Below are 18,650 nucleotides of genomic sequence, written 5' to 3' on the forward strand. Positions count from 1 at the left end.
CCATGAAATTAAAAGACACTTGCTCCTTGGAAGAAAAGCTATGACCAACCTAGACAGCATATTAAAAAGCAGAAACATTACTTTGCTGACAAAGGTCCATCTTGTCAAAGCTATGGTTTTTCCAGCAGTCATGTATGGATGTGAGTTCTGGACTATAAAGAAAAATGAAGTGAAGTGCAAGGTGTTCAGTCATGTCTGACTCTGCAGGCCAGAATACTGGAGTGGGTAGCTGTTCCCTTCTCCAGGGGATCTTCCCAACCTAGGGATTAAACCCAGGTTTCCCGCCTTGCAGGTGGATTCTTTACCAGCTGAGCCACAAGGGAAGCCCAAGAATACTGGAGTGGGTAGGCTAGCCCTTCTCCAGCAGATCTTCTTGACCGAGGAATCGAACCCGGGTCTCCTGCATCGCAGGCGGATTCTTTACCAACTGAGATATCAGGGAAGCCCAAAGGAAAATGAGCTCTGAAGAACTCAGGCTTTTGAAGTGTGGTGTTGGAGAAGACTTTTGAGAGTCCCTTGGACTGCAAAGAGTTCATACCAGTCAATTCTAAAGGAAATCAGTCCTGAATATTCATTGGAAGGACTGTTGCTGAAGCTGAAGCTCCAACACTCTGGCCACCTGATGTGAAGAACTGACTCATTGGAAAAGACCCTGATGCTGGGAAAGATTGAAGGCAGGAGGAGAAGGGGATGACAGAAGATGAGATGGTTGGATGGCATCACCAACTCAATGGACATGAGTTTGAGCAACTCCAGGAGTTGTTGATGGACAGGGAAGCCTGGTGTGCTGCAGTCCATGGGGTCACAAAGAGTTGGACACGACTGAGCGACTGAACTAAACTGAACTGAAATATTACATCCTGAATGTGAAAGTGAGCTAAGGTGTTATCTGGTATCAAAGAGTAACTCCTGCTCCACTTTAAAATAGAGAATACTCAGTTTCATAAAACATAACAAGAGTTAGACAATGAAGACAAAAACTAGAGAATAATTAAACTAGAGTCATGTACACCTCTACACCTCAAACCTATTCCAGTCTTAGGATTCCACCTACACTAAGGACAATCATATATTATCATACCTCCAGGTTCTACATTCTGTTGATGCTACTGGAGTTCCTTCCTACATGAATGAATAAATTGCAGGTTTCTACCCTTCTTGGACCTATAGCAGTTTAAGTGGGCCAAATTCAGCTATGTTCTGAGCTATGGCAATTAAAGAAGAAATTTTAAGGATCACTTGCTATGTAAAAAAGAGTACTTTTCTACTCCTTGACATTTAACACTTGGGTTTTGTCACCCTACCTGAATTAAATACAGTGGAGTTTTGCCCTGTGAAGATATCATCCTGCTCTCTCTTGTCTGAGAACAAGAATCCCCCACGTGATACTGCTTACAGAGGAACAGACCGACTCTTTGCGACCCCATGGACTGCAGCCTACCAGGCTCTTCTGTCCATGGGATTTTCCAGGCAAGAGTACTAGAGTGGGGTGCCATTTCCTTCTCCAGGGGATTTTCCTGACCCAGATATTGAACCTAGGTCTTCCGCTTTGCAGGCAGACGCTTTACCGTCTGAGCCACCAGACTGAGAGTACATCTATTTACTATGAGTGCATCTTGGGACCACAAATGCTATCCATTTGGATTAAGTTTTAAGCACAGTATGGGCAATTTCATGGTAGGCCTAGAAAAAGGACTCTCCTAGGCTTTCCACGATTTCCTTCTCCCTCTGGTCAGCAACTCCTTGAAGTCAGTACTCTCTATTAGGATGCTCTACCTCCATTCCCAGACACAGGGTGACCTCTCTGAGTCCTGAGGCAAAGAGAGAGTCCTTTTCCCCACAGGCCCCAGATCTAGTCCTCTAAGGACAAAAGCTTTCCCCTCAGCCACTAGACCCGCCACTGCGCCACTCAGTGTGCCCCTTTCAGACTCCTTCTCCTTGAGCATATACTCAGCCTTACCCCCCTGTTCTCTGTAGCCTGGGTCCTTGCTAGGAGTCGTTTTTTCTATAACTCTCTCTGTCCAGCATCACCACTCACCTGACTCAGGAAGGGTCACACAAATTGCATACTTTAAAGGTATCTTTGCTATATCTTGAGCATTGTTCTTTCATTTACATCTGAATAAAACAATAAGTTATAAACATTTTATTGTGGTTTAAGTCCCCAACTCCAGGTAGGCAAGTGCCTGCCTTATCCAAGATTTTTACGGTGAGATATTTTTCACTATGGATATTAATTAGTTGCTTTTAAATGTGTGCAGTCAGAACAACAGAAGAGCCTTGAAATAAAGCAGAAGAGATTCCGTACTTCCTAATTACCTGGATGCTAAAACACTTAAACATGTACCACTGACAAGGGTTATAAAATTTCTAATTCTGTCAATATTCAAAAAAAATAAATAAAATGGAGAGAAAACAATTATCTGTCCTTGATGACTTGGTATCATTTGCCTGAAGGAAAAATTTAGCGTGTTTTATAGTCCCTCTGACTTAAGTCTTTGTTTTCATCATTACTTTAGAAGGTAATCTGATCCACTCTAATGGTCCCAGAGAACCACTTATCCTTTTCCAAGCATCGACTGTAAGACTGAACCTGGCTTTGGTACTCTTCTTTCTTTAAACTCACTCCAAAAATGGGCTTCAGAGAATGACTTTCTAAAGTCAACACAAACTTCAGACTTTAGATCTCTCTTAACAACTGATCACAGAACACAGACTAAACTCAAAAACTCAGTGGTGCTCTCCAAGCTTTCAAAGCAAAACACTGAACAAAAATGCAGAGATAAGCGCAGCCTTCAAACAACACTGAAGCCCACTGGCTTACTTCCATGAAGGTCCCAAGTTCTAGAAATAGCTGTTCTGTAAATGACCTTTTTTACTGTCAGGATCATCCACTTAAACAACCTTGGTATGTCACTGCCATTGCTTAGGTCTTTTTTTTTTAAAAGGTCTTTCATTGACACAAGACAGAAAACTCAAGAATTCAGAGAAACACTCATAGGTTAAAAAAAAACAACCTATATATACTATTTATACATATACAGAAGCATACTACCTTATGCCAAAATAAAGACCTTCCCACTACCCTCTTCCTGAATCTACCTCCGATTTCAAATTGTTTTTAAGGTAGTCTATACACTCATTGCCTATACTCATTAACACCCACAGCACTTGGCCACTGGAATGAAGTTCCTAACACCACCATTTTAATTTTTCTCACTGAAAGCCTCTGACTTGATCCAATTCAGTGGCCTCATCCTACTTCTCATCCCAACTTGACCTCTTGATGGTAGCTGATACTCACCACTTCCCTTTCTTATAAACTTTTATTGGAGGATAGCTGATTAGCAATGTTGTGATAGTTTCAGGTGAACAGCAAATGAACTCAGCCATACTTATATAACATGTACCCATTCTCCGCCAAACTCCCCTCCCATCCAGGCAGCCAGTAACATTGAGCAGTGTTCCAATAAAATAATACAGTAGGTCCTGGTTGTTTATCCTTTTTAAATACAGCATGACCACCTCCCTTTTGGAACCTGTTCTTCAATGGGCTTTTCCTGCCCTTTAAAGGCTGGAATGTCCAGGGGTCCTTTGCGTGGGCTGCCCTCATTATGCCCAGATATTTCCCCTTTAGTAATCTCACCCATTCACACAATGTGACTCCACCACCCACATCTTTCCTAAACTTCAGAGTCAGGATGCCAATGGTCTGATAGTTGTTGCCATTTCGATGCCCCCCTTTCAGATGTCCGAAACCAAGTCCAAGCTTCCTTTCATCCAATGGATAGAGGATTCAAAAATCAGCAGCCATTTGCTACTCTTCCATCTCTCTCCCAACTGCTACATGGAGCTCTGGTCCATAAATCTCACGGATGCTACCTCCCGAAGCATACCCCACCTGGCCTCCTCTTCCACACCTCCACTGTTCGTGCTCTAAGCCAGGCCCTTCATCTTGGCTCATCTGGACCACCGCGTTCACTCGTCTCCTAACTAGTCCATTCTCTGGAGTTTATCCCCGTCCAGTCCAATTTCACACTGCTGCCAGAGCATTTTTCTAAAATGGTGAAACTGTACCATTCCTACGATTTTAAAATCTCCAGTGGTTCCCCACAATCAACAAGGCAAAGACTAGCTATCAGGATTACAAACTCGGGTCCTTCTAATCTCATTTCCTACCACGTGTCTACTTACCAACTCCCAGGAGCCTCAAGCTCCTTCTCAACTTACTCAAACAGTGATCCTCAGACCTCTACGGCTGGTACACCCTGCTCCTCCTTCTCCGCGAGGTGAGCAGCTGCCTACCCATTTCCCAACCTCCCCAGGCTAAACTGGTCACAGGCTTTCAAGGCTGTCTGTGTGTGAGGCTTTGCTGTGCCATGTACTACACAGTCTCATTCATCTACACTTGGCTCTCGCTCCCGAGCTGTGGCTGAAACCTATTCGGAGAAGCATCTCAAGGTCAGGAAGTCCATGCTATTCATTTCTTCCATCTACTAAAGAGTCTCTGTGGCTCACGTGATCTGTCTGTCTCCCTAGCCACCAGATCTCCTGACCATCGAAGTGCAGCGACACCACTGCCATGCTGGTGGTGTGTCTACTACAAGGCGTGGGAAATCAGTCGTGTGTTCATTCCACTAACACTCATTAGACGTGGGGATCCACAGCTGAGTAAGACTCGACTCCTTCCACTAAGGAATTCATAGTTTCGCAGGGAAAACAAACACCTCAACAGACATTCATATAACATGGTGGAGGAGACTAGGGATAGAGTGCTTCCCAGGACACTCTGGAGTCAAGGAATCCGGAGGAGGACAAGGAACCCAGCAAGGTGTGGAGTGCTGGGTATGGGAGAAAGCCACTGGAGGAAGGGGCAGGGACTGATGGTGCTCAAAGTGGGTCTCAGAGAATATTAGGGAGAGAGGAGGGGACAGAGCGGACAGAGGGAGGAAAAGGGAAATGCGTCAATTAACCACACCAATTGCTTTTTCGCTGCCTAAGTACAAGCAGTAGAAATCATGAGACAGTCCTTGCCAATATATCCATACGTTTAACTGTGAAAATAAAACAACAAAATTGGCCTTCTCCTAGGACACACCTTCTCACTTTTTGTCTGTCCCTCTCTCTCATACCCACTGACATAAGAAAAACTTAACACATATAATGAAAAATAGATGTAAGAGTCGTCATGGCAGTACTGACGTGTTCAGAGCCCTTGTTTCTCATTTCATGCTTCCTCTGAGTTCCTTCTTTTCTGCACTCTCCACCCCAAAGCGTCTCAGACTTCCCTCACTCCTGATGGCTTTCTCCCCCTCCCCTGTCCCTCTCAGCTCTTCCTATGCCCACCTTCCATGCACAGTGCAGAACCAGCATACATCTTTTAATGCTGTCCTATTTATTCAGAGACGATGTTACCATGAGCGGTCAGATCTTTTTGTGCTAGTATTTATCAGCAATAGTTCTTTTTTTCTTTTTCCACAGTATAAAGTCTGCCCTTTAATTCAGACCCAGAGTTACTACTGATACACTAATTTAGTTTCTCTAAGTCTTTAGAAGATTCAAAAGTTATTCTTAAAGAAAAAAAACAGCCCTCTTAGAAAAAAAAAATCAAAATAATCATCATCACACTATGTAGTAGAGAAAACTCAGATTTCATTTCTGGCTATGTCAGTGTTCTACTACATAATTCCCTGGTCCATCTGATCTCAAGTCCTTATAGAAATCTTAAAATAAACTATTTCACATAAAGTGATTTTTAAAATATTTTCATGTTTTTTGTTCCACATTACTGACAATTATTTTACTAACTTGAAAGCTGATTAAATACATATACAGATACATAACATAAAAGAATTCAAAATGGTCTGTCCATTTAGTGTTTCTATTTGTCAGCAGCTATATTAATCAGATTTACTAGTCATCTCTGCAAGTTCAATGAACAAAACCAATGAATAACAGAATTGTGCTTCAAGTTGAGAGATAAGGAAGAGGGAAAACAGGTGACCCCTTGCTTGGATCTGATCTTGAAGTCACACTAACTGGAGGGGGCGGGGAGGAAAGGAGGGCGTAAAAGCACAGATAAGACCAGTCAAGACAGTATGAGAAGTAAAAAAAATCAGAAAGTAAGTTGATTTCACTCACAGTTAAAAGAGTCCCTGAAAACAAGAGAAGGCAAGTTGTACTGCATCCCTCCATCCAAGAACTGAGCAGAAGTTCCACTCCAGGAAGGCTTGGTGGTGCTAAAAAGAGGCAAGAAGGATGTAAGACCTCAGAATCTAAGTGATGAAAGGCATGCCAGCCACTCATCCTCCCACTTTAGGCACATTTTTTAAAAAAGTTAATCATCGAATTAAATGTTATAATCCAATTTCCAAAATTGTTCTACTCCGCTTAAACTGCTGTCACCTCTAATAATCTTACAGGCAGATGCATTCATTTCAAACATCACTCTTTCCAGATTCCTTGATATCTGAAGTTCTTGATCACTTCACCTTTTTTGTTCTTATCAGGAACACAGCCAGATCTTTCTCTAATGCTACAGATTCAGCTCCTCTTAGTTCAGTTCAGTTGCTCAGTCGTGTCTGACTCTTTTCGACCTCACGGACTGCAGCATGCCAGGATTCCCTATCTATTACCAACTCCGGGAGCCTGCACAAACTCATGTCCATTGCGTTGGTGATGCCATCCAACCATCTCATCCTCTGTTGTCCCCTTTTCCTCCTGCCCTCAATCTTTCCCAGCATCAGGGTCTTTTCCAATGAGTTGGTTCTTCGCATCAGGTGGCCAAAGTATTGGAGTTTCAGCTTCAGCATCAGTCTTTCCAAAGAGTATTTAGGTCTGATTTCCTTTAGAATGGACTGGTTGAATCTCCTTGCAGTCCAAGGGACTCTCAAGAGTCTTCTCCAACACCACAGTTCAAAAGCATCAATTCTTTGGTGTTCAGCTTTCTTTATAGTCCAACTCTCACATCCATACATGACTACTAAAAAAATCCTAGCTTTGACTAGATGGACCTTTGTTGGTAAAGTAATGTCTCTCTTTTTCAATATGCTGTCTAGGTTGGTCACAGCTTTTCTTCCAAGGAGCAAGCATCTTTTAATTCATGGCTGCCGTCACTATCTGCAGTGATTTTGGAGCCCCCCAGAAAAAGTCTCTCACTGTTTCCATTGTTTCCCCATCTATTTGCCATGAAGTGATGGGATCCGATTTCCAAATGTTGAGGTTTAAGGCAACTTTTTCACTCCCTTCTAACCAGACTCCAGACCATGGTTTCCCCCAGAGACTTGGTCTTCAGTTCTCTGGTCTGCCTCTCTATACACTCATCCCTTGAAGAGTGTAACCCTCACTTCACATGAGGGTTAAACTTCACATTAAGTTTCCCTCTTTAGCTAGACATTTCAACATGAGACCTGGTTCATGTTTCAAGGGCTTAGGAATTTCCCCTTCAATGTTCAAAACCAGACAAGCACCCTTATCCCCTCAAAATTGTTTCCTCTTTCCAGTTACTACATGCCTGATCATTCTGCAAGTCAGAAAACTTTGAAACCACTTTTTACTCACATCTTCCTCTCTTTCTGTAGCACCGCTGTTCTCTCTCATCTCCCCAACCAACTCCACCATTAACCCTACTGCTGGATTATTGCACTAAGGTCAATCTATTTGTCCCTTTCTTCAATTATTCTTTGCCACTGCTACCAGATTAATCTGCTAGATACCATGGTATTCTTCGTTTCAAAACCGTACACCTCTCCTTTTCTTCAGAATACAGATAGTGGAGTGGTTTTAAAACATCCCCAGATTCTTTGACACACCTCTCCTTAAAAGGTGGAAACTAATGCCTACCTCCTCCCCGCCTTGAGTGTGGGCTGAATCCACTGGCTTGCTTCTAAGGAATAGAACTCTCCCAAGAGTTCCCAAATCCCTGACCCACAAACCACAGAAATTGTTAAGAGACCGTAAAATGCTTGTTTAGTTCTAAGCCACTAAATTCAAGGGTAATTTGTTACATGGCAATAGATTACTAATTCAGAAGGTCTTTCTACTGCCCAGTGGATCAAATCCAAACTCTGTGGGACACAAGGTCTTCCCCAAACCGTTCCTACTTTATCTTCAAGAACAAACACCTGCTTCAGTCTAAGGCCAGTTATCTCACTGACCTCATGCAACATGGTAAAATTCTGCTTCTTTGGCTTATGCTCTTCTCATGTGAAATGTCCTTCTTTGAGTCTCCCTACTAACCTAAATTCAACACTTTTTGGGGGCTCAGTTCTAAGTCTACCTACCAAAGAAATTCTTCTATTTTGTAATGTATATAATTAAACACATATTTGATTTCCAAAACTATCTCTAAGTTATTTAAGGGAGAAATCATGACTTTGCTATCTTTACATTCCCCATGTTAATGGAAACATACTTTTTTGTTTAGAACTAACTTTTATGACCCTTCCTTCACAAAGAAAGTTTTGAATATCTTTTAAGAGAGGACATATACAATAAAGTTTACTTTGTTTAAAAAGTGTTGAATAGTTTGAGAGGATAATTTGGTATTATACACCCCAAAAAAAATCTACATGATCTATGAATAAGCAATTCCATTTTCAAGAATCTATTTTATAGATATAAATACAGGTAAGCAAAAATATAGGTACAAAGCTATCCTCCACAGCATTGTTTATAGTAGGGAAAACTCAGAAGCAACATAAAATATACCAAACAGGAAAAGTTAAACTAGGGTACAACAGACTACCAAAGGTCCATTTCAGAGAATGAAACAGGTCTACATGCACTGATCTGTTCTGACTGCGATGATATAATATGTAAAAAAAAAAGTTTCATAAAGAAAATAAAATATTTAAGAATAAATTTAATGACATGTATAAAACCCATCTGAGGAAAACTTTATAACATTCCTAAAAAGCTACAAATGAAGAACTTAACAAACAGAAAGACATTTCTTATTTTGGAACAGAACAAGCCAACATTATAAAAATGTCAGTTTGTTATAAGTTAATTTATCAACTTAATACAATTTCCATAAATATACCAATAATTCTTTTCAATGAAGCTGAAAAATTGATACAGAGCTTCATATTAAAAACACATGTGCAAGAACAGCCACGAAAACACCAAATGGTAGAGGCGAGGACTAGGCCTCTCAGACATTAAATTATACTATAAAGCCTCTTAAGTGAAAAGTGTGCTACTGGCCCACAGGCAGGCAGACAAATCAGTGGACTTTACAGAAAGTTCAAAACCAGATAGAATGCTAGTACTGCTTATGATAAAGAGGGTGTCTAAAAATCACTAGGGCAAAAACTGATTTTTTAATAAACGGTTAAAGCAATTGGTAAGTCATCTGGAAAAAGATAAAATTCATACCATGAGGAACAGACTCTGAACAAATCAGAGATCTAAATGTAAAACAATGAAGCCAATACAAGTACAAGAGGGGGGAAAATGGCAAAATCATCTCTAAACTTGATACAAGGAAGGACACACTATGAATCAAAATCAGGAAGAATAAAAGACTGATAATTTGATTACATAAAAATGTTTAACAATTTTTTCTGCATGGCAAAAAAATCATTAACCAAAGACAGCAGATAAAATGGGAGAAAATATTTGCATTCATATAACAGATAAAGGGCCAATATCCATAATACACAAAGAAGACTTAAAATGGAGGAAATAAAGACTGGTAACTTGACAGAAAAAATGGGCAAAGGACGTGATATACAAGTTCACGCATGCGTGCCCAGTCACGTCTGACTCTGTGCAACCCCATGGACTGCAGCCCGCCAGGCTCCTCTATCCATGGGATTGTCCTGGCATCAATACTGAAGTGAGATGCTCCAGGGGATCTTCCTGATCCAGGGATTGAATCTGTGCCTCTTGCATCTCCTGCATCGGTAGGTGAATTGTTTACCACTGAGCCACCTAGAAAGTCCCATGAATATATATACACACACACACACAAATACACACACGTGCAGACACATACAAAGTATACATATTGTATAAAAAGATGTTCAATTTCATTTATAAAAGAAATACAAATTGAAATTACACTGAGATGTTATTTCTGATCTATCAGATTGGCAAAAATGAAACAGTATGAAAGTCACAGTTTGGCCAGGATATAGAGAACTAGGCACCCTCACATGCTCCCCGGAGGAATGGCCACTTCCAGGGCTGAGGCAGAGGCAATACACGAGGAGGACCACTGAGAGCCAGAAAGTGAGGATGTGTCAAAGAACAGAGTAGACGCGCCAAAAGTACACCGCAATCAGCTTCAGGAGGCTCCTACTGGCCAAATCTAAGACAATTTGAGCTTCAAAATAAGTAAAGATAAGAATAAAGTAACAATTCATGAGTCTAATCTGATTTTTTTTTTTTCAGTGAGAGATAAGGAACACTTTGTGGAAGAAAGCCAGTGAATAAAGGAAGAGGGAATGATGAAATTCTAAATCACCATTGGGCAACCATCATAAGACTAACTGATTCAGTCAAGAATCATCCATGGATTCTAAAGCCTATAAATCTGAGGAGCAATAGTTTATTAATGAAAAACATCACTCCACAAGATAGTTACTGTTTGAAAAAAGGGAGAGAGTAACACTGGTCAAACCTGGCAGATAGGGCCTTAACCAAAGGCTCAAGGTCAACATGGCCAGAAGTGAGACAAACGGACATTGTGTGCTTCTGAAAATGATGTCCTGAGAAGAACCCAATGTCCCCTGTGCAGCACTGCTGCCGAAAGTGCAAAACCTGAATCTAAACAGGAGGTGACTTCAAACAAACCAAAACTGAAGGGTACGCTAGTAGTAACTGACTGACTCCTCAGAACTGTCAATGCCGTGAAGCACGAAGACTGAGACTGCTTCAGACCAAAGGCTGCCAGACGCAGTGTATGGCCCAGGGTTTTCCTACTACAGAGATGTTGTGGTAGTAATCAATGGAATCCAAGATCTGTACCTAGATATTATTATTGGATCACTGGTAATTTTCTGATTTTGAAAAAGAATAAACAAGGAGAATGAAGATGTGACTGAGAATGTATCAGTTCAGTTCAGTTCAGTCGCTCAGTCGTGTCTGACTCTTTGTGACCCCATGAATCGCAGCACGCCAGGCCTTCCTGTCCATCACCAACTCCCGGAGTTCACTCAGACTCACGTCCATCGAGTCGGTGATGCCATCCAGCCATCTCATCCTCTGTCGTCCCCTTCTCCCCCTGCCCCCAATCCCTTCCAGCATGAGAGTCTTTTCCAATGAGTCAACTCTTCGCATGAGGTGGCCAAAGTACTGGAGTTTCAGCTTTAGCATCAGTCCTTCCAAAGAACACCCAGGGCTGATCTCCTTTAGGATGGACTGGTTGGATCTCCTTGCAGTCCCAGGGACTCTCAAGAGTCTTCTCCAACACCACAGTTCAAAAGCATCAATTCTTCAGTGCTCAGCTTTCTTCACAGTCCAACTCTCACATCCATACATGACCACTGGAAAAACCATAGCTTTGACTAGACGGGCCTTTGTTGGCAAAGTAATATCTCTGCTTTTGAATATGCTATCTAGGTTGGTCATAACTTTCCTTCCAAGGAGTAAGCATGTTTTAATTTCATGGCTGCAATCACCATCTGCAGTGATTTTGGAACCCAAAAAAATAAAGCCTGACGCTGTTTCCACTGTTTCCCCATCTATTTCCCTTGAAGTGATGGGACCAGATGCCATGATCTTAGTTTTCTGAATGTTGAGCTTTAAGCCAACTTTTTCACTCTCCTCTTTCACTTTCATCAAGATGCTCTTTAGTTCCTCCTCACTTTCTGCCATAAGAGTGGTGTCATCTACATATCTGAGGTTATTAACCTGCATCTAATGATAAGGAAACTTCAGACAAACACAGAAGAAGCAATTTAAAAACTGTCAATCTGATAAAAGACAAATTGTAGAAACACGCCAGGAGAAAGGACAGTAAACAGATACAGCGAGGAAATGTGACATATAACCTTAGACTGGCTCTTATACCACAGGGGGAAAAAATGTTATAAAGGACAGTATCAGGTCAACTGACTAACTGTGATATAGATAGTAGATTAGATAAAAATATTTTAACAGTGTAAATTTATGAAATATTTACTGCTGTGTAAGTGAACATCCCTGTTCTTAGGAAATGCATACTAAAATATCCAGGGGTAAAGGGCCATGATATATGCAACATTCTCAAATGATCCGGAAAAAATACACTGATACACACACATATACACATTTAAAAACAGAACAAGAAAATACACACAAATAATAAAGTAAATGGGGAAAATGTTGACAGTAAGAGAGTCTAAGGAAAAATAGTTTTTCTTTGCATATCCTTGGGTTTTTTCCCCACCTTCATTTTTAATGGTCCAAACTATTACTCAGAATTACCATAAAACAGATTAAGATCAGCAGTCTTCAAAAAGAAACTACACTAAAAGTTACTGCTTAAATATGTTAACAATAACTTTCCTAAGTGTTCATTTGAGAGATGAGGTGTCTCAAAATGGCCATGCTAGCTCCTAAGGGAAACACGACTAGAAACAAGGTGAAATGTGCAAAAGAAATTCCATAACATGTGGCTAAGGTCGTAAGTTTCTCTAGAGTCAGGTTACCTGCCTCTGAACTTGGGCTCCAAGTCGTGAGCTTCCCTAAGCTTCGATATTCTATAAAGTGGGAATGATAATACTATATTTCCTAGGGCTTTTGTGGGATTAATGGAACAATAGGTGGAGGAGGGAAACTCCACATTAAGCACTCAATATTATTATTGCTGTTATATCATTACCTTTGTACTGTAACATATCTGCCACAGAGTAATGGGGCTTTTGGTAACTAACTACAAAGGACACCAGAGAAGAATTCATGTTTATCCAGCCCCAAAATATAAAGATGCTCTGATTTTAAGGGCCAGGTTTTAACGCAGAATAGCCCTGGGGTGGGAAAAAAAAAAAAAAAGGTCCTCTACCAAATTCTCAAGACTTGATGAAAGTATTAGTTGAAAATATCTCAAATTCTTCCCCATCTAATTTCTATGTTCACCAAGTAAAGTTAAGGTCCAAACTTTATCCTTTTGACCAGATTACAACCGACCACAGTAACCTTAACAAGTTACCTGGCTGAGATGTTCAATATCCTGTAAGCTTGTAATTCTGCTTAGCTTACTTAACATCATTCAGTCTCACAGTCCTCATCAACTCTGAAAGAAGTGATAAAATCAGAATTCTTTCCCTGCAAGGTCACACACTAAGAGAGGGAGGCCCAATGAAACCGCACAGTCTCCCTCCTCCTGAAGGCCTGCCTGAGGTCAGCGGCTTCCCTCCCTGATGGGAATGTAACTACCACTGTGGACGTGTTAACTTTCCAGAAACATCTATCAAGGGTGGACCATCTGTCTTCATTAACCGCAGGACACCTAATGGACACTGTGAGCAATTCAATACTCACTGATTAATAAACACCAGCCTTCAAGACAAACAGCACTGAGTACCAATCGATAACTCTGTGTTAATCATTCAAAAACGGCGGGGATGTGGCTGAGTCAACTCTGAAATTAATGTTAACCTTTCAGGCAACGTATTTCAAAACACTTCAAAAAAAACTAACTTTTAAGCATAAATATCACACAAGTTCACCATATAAATACATAAAAACGCCCACACTGCATAACACCACACAGAATCACTATCGGAAATAATTTACTAATAACACTGATTTCTAGTGTTACTCGGTAAGATTTTCTTTGAACCTTCAGATAATCTTCAGTAAAACCCAAGAATCTCTTTTAAAAATAAAGAGAATATCCAGCTATTGTTCCTAAATGTTCATTTTCTCTTCGCAGCTTTTATTTTAACATGTTTATCTTCTCTCACCATCAAAGGTAGCAGAAATATACACACAATGTAAATAAATTCTGCGTCCTGTTTGCCATCTTCTGTACTTTTCTACTGAAACAAATGACAAAATTCTCATTTCTCATTCTTATAGGAGAAAAAAAATATATCCAAGAGGAATAAACAAACTCCTGAGAGATCTTTGTGCTTCCTCTATGGAATTACAGACTTTCTGGATACTGCCCCCCCGCCACCAAGTCCCTCCTCTCCACACCAGCACTTTCTGAAAACAATACCTCCTTACACCGTGAACATCCTTTTCCTTAAGTGACACAAACATCAAATGTCCCTTCAAAATTTAAGAGATAAAAAATTTTCTCCATCTTTGTTTCAGGTTTCATTCTCCAAATTTCTTTAGCACATAGACAGAAGTATGGTCCTATACCCTACAAGGTTAATGACAGTATTAACCTAAGCCTATGCTTACTTACCGTTTCTAATAAATAATGTTCAAAATTCAAAAGGTTAAAAAAGAAAGTATTCCCTGTCCTCCAGCTATCTACTTCCTTCTCCTAAAGACATGAAAGTGTTATAGTTCATTTTTTATCCGAGATGTTCTTTCTTTTTTTCTTTTCTATCTACCCATCCGTCCACCGCTTTTTATAAGTTCTTTTTTTACACTCTTCTATGCTTTGTCCTTATCTAAGATTGTATCTTCAAGAATATAGCGTATCAGAATATAATGGGCTTCCTTTTTCTATCTTACTGGCTATATAGGACTTTTAAAATATGCTGAAACCAGTTTCTGTGGTCCTACTCTTCTTGTTCCACCAATTCACTAAACATGCATTGCGCTGGACAAGTCCACCTGATTTTAAGTGACTACATACACATTCCACTCCCAAATGTAAATATCTTCTATATACTAGACCATGTTATAGCAATGCAAAAATTGTTGGGTGTCATCATTGCACTGGGGTTACACAGAATAAAGTTCTCTTTAGCAGGTATTTAAAGGTGAAATGTCATAGCGTCTGCAACTTATATTCAAGTGGTTAAAGAAACTCATATAAATATATATACCACATTTGATTCCAAACATGTACATACACAGAGCGTGACACAAGCGTGGCAAAAATGCTAATAACCAATTCGTCTAGAAGAAGGGTAAACCGGTGTTCATATTACTGTTTTTCTAAGGATTTGACATTTTCAAAATAAAAAGATGGGGTAATAAAGGAACTTCCACAAAGGTCCCCTCATTTGCTACCCTAAAACATACAACTGTCCCTTCCCGATTCCCAGACCTATGTCCTAACGGAACCCAATCCCACCCCTACTACTCTCCCCTAAAAGAATTATAACAAGTTATTTAGTTGTTCTTAACTCAAACCACTCAAATGCTGTGGCTCCTTAGGGTCTTCTCCTACTGCTCGAGTTCTTCTCCCTTCTCTCTCCTTGTCCAGTCATTCTTTGGGGACACTCAGACATTTACGGCATCTTTTCATGGCCTAAGCATTGAGAACCCAGCAAGAGAGTAAATACCCAGATGAAGAAGCTCTGGATGAAGAATTCTTTTGTAATTCCTACAGCACCCAGTTCAAAAAGCGTTTATTGAAATAATGGGTTTTTTCAAACAAAGAAGGGCATGGGAACCACTGGTAAGCAACGAGGGAAAGATCTCAAAGCTCAGGTTTTTTTAGAAAACCTTCTCCAATCTCCTCATCTTTTTCTCCAACAGGTTAAACTCATCTTACCCAATCTTCCAGACTGTCACGACTGTCCACTCCCTGACACAATGACATATTATCCTAGTGAGAATGGAAAGACCTGTTTCACAATCCCAAATAAAGCAACCCTAGAAGTGAGAATAGCCAATTCTCTTACATTTTATTTATATGACGTTACTCAACACAGTAATACACTGTCAACAATTTGCCGGGGGGAAAAAAGTACCTCTCAGTCATCTGTCTATGGAATATTCCTGCATGGCACTCTTTCACCAGTTTGGAACTAAGGGAGACCAGCCTCTGAATGTGTGTCTACTTTGGTTAATCAAGAGGCAGCTGTCATGTCAACTAAGACAACAAGCTGTGTCTAACAACAATACACTTTGGAAAAGTTGATTCACTAGTAAGATACAATACAAAGGATACCTACTAAAAAATAGCAACGCTTCTTGAAATAAGACTCAAGTTGAAATTTTACAAATATAAAACAGGAAAATCCTAAATCTTTTTCATTTTTCTCACCTGAGTATAAGTCACAAGCCTGGAAGAGATCCTGTAGTTCAAGCCTCCAAAAAGTAAGATCCAGAGAGGTTAAAACCCCCGATTCAAACACCCCACCACTGGCAAATTCAAGTCAAGCTAGGTTTAGAACTCATATACTCTTTCCAGGCTTCTCTGCCCATGTTACCTCTCAATTTCAGAAATTAACTTTCTGGAAAAAAAAAAAAAAGTTCTGTCTGAAAAGAGTAGAGGGGAATGAGGAAGGGGAAGACTTAACTACAGTCAGCTATGCCATTAAGCAGGTGTGTAAAATTAAGTCAACTATCTCATCTACAGAATAAGGAGACTGAATTCAATTAGCTCTGAAGCCCTGGAGAGCTAGATAGAATACACTCTGATTCGTGAGAATGGTATAAGTAATAGCTGTGTATTTAACACAAATTTGACTCAGTCACATTTTTTATACCAAACTTAGTTACAGCTTAGGCAATTTAAAAACAGTATTGTTAACTGACACCACACCTTTTACCAACATTTTCATAAATACAAAGAATCTCAAAATTCATTATCTACTATTACCTACATTTTGGCAGGACGTCCTTTAGCACAAAATTTAAACGTCAATCTGAAACCTATTTGAATGCCTATTTAAATATCCCAAAGAGTTGGGAAAGTTTTACATTTCACAGTTATTTTCCATTCAGCATGGCATCCGCTATAGAAACATACTCACATCTTTAGAAATAGAAATCTTCAGAAATAGCCTGCACCACATCTCGTCAGAGGAGAGCCTGCCTTTGGCTCTGGGCTGCCATTTCGTCAGGCTAACCAGAATGCCTGTGGGAACTGTCCGTTGTCACTGGGCTACCCATACCAGGAATGGGAAAGGCAAAAGGGAAAGGGAAAAAAGAGAAGAAACAGAAAAGAACGCACGAGTGGGCGGGGGGAAAGGAAGGAAATCAGGAGAGTTAAAGAACACGGACAAACAGAAAGACAGGAGAATAAACAACAAGAGGGACGGCCTGCCAGTGCCCCAGCGTCCACACGCCTTCGGACAGGCTGCAGACACCTTGAGGCGCTGCTGTCTGTTTTTCTTTTGTTCTGTTCTGGACAGAAAGTTTGCGCAGAGAGGACATGTTTACTTGTGCCTGCTCCTAGACTCCGTGTCAAGGATTAGGATTCCAACATATGAACAGTAACACAGAAGGAGCTCCGATCCAAAATACACTAGACTGTTTACCGGGAATGTCCAGGACCTGACATGTTCCTAGTGACTCATCTTTCCAGAGCGTGGATCTCTTAACTCCACAAGAGCACCATGATCCAAAAAGATGTTTTAGCAAGTACTATGTGTATTTATACAAATGCAACTCGGTGCTTTCAAACAACTGGTGCTGTCCAAAGACAACAAGGAAATATAGTCCTCCAAAGGAAGGCATTTCCAGTCAGATCCTCAGGACGCCATGGCGGTCGACCCTCAACCACATGGGCCCCTTCTTCAGCAAAGCAGCTGAAACCTCAGACACAGAAGGAGCCCGGGATCTCATGCCATCATCACGTCCCCCACACACGAGCAAATGCTCCAGAGCTATTATAAGTCATGGTTTCTTTCACAGATGATCACTTTAAAAATCATTTTAAAGCCAATCTGTTGCTGGAAATATTTCTGTTTTTTAGAATTTTAAATGATCTTCTATTATTGAAAAATATGTGTCTTGAAAATATTCTGCTGCTGATATGAAATGACTAAATAGGGTACTGATTCACTAAGCTTATGAAGTCTTTGTTCTAAACTGCTAGTTAGGTGTTAACAAAGATATACATAAGGCACAGAGCAAACACCTCTGTTCAGAAAAATTAAATTCATAGCAGAAGGAATCTTCAGTTTGAACCCTTTAAAAGTGGGAGCAAACAAGGATTTTGGTACCTTTTTCATGAAAATAGAAGTCTGCAAGCACAGTAACTTCATCAGTTAACTAAAAGGCATAAAACAGATCACAGATTTCAAAGATAAAATCTAAAGAAAGGCTATGAATGGCATTTTATTTAAAAACACTTTTCACTTGTTATCAGGTACCTGCATTTTTAGGCAATGAGCACGAAGACTGAAAAGTCATCACGAATTCTACTGGGGCAGAGCCTATAAAAAAAGATATTACACAATTTTTAAAAGATAAAAATTAGAAAAAGCTGAAGGAGTATTAATGACACAAGGATAAAGCCGATGAAGGAAGTGTTGCCAGTATAACTAGTAAAGATTAATCTCTGGAAACATAAAAAAGCAAAAAGTGATAATTATAGACTTTTAGAAAATGGACAATAGGTGCAATGAATGTATGATACATCAATATAAAAGCAGAAAGCTCACAGCTGTCAATGATAATGATAAGAAGTCTGGTGTAATTGTGAACATTATGAAAAGATTCAGTACTAACAAAAAGTGAAAGTCGCTCAGTTGCGTCCGACTCTTGGTGGCTGCATAGCCCATGGGCTTCTCCAGGCCAGAATACTGGAGTGGGTAGCCTTTCCTGCCTCCAGTGGATCTTCCCAACCCAGGAATTAA

This window comes from Capricornis sumatraensis, chromosome 5, assembly GCF_032405125.1.
Source record: "Capricornis sumatraensis isolate serow.1 chromosome 5, serow.2, whole genome shotgun sequence".
NCBI classification, from domain to species: domain Eukaryota; kingdom Metazoa; phylum Chordata; class Mammalia; order Artiodactyla; family Bovidae; genus Capricornis; species Capricornis sumatraensis.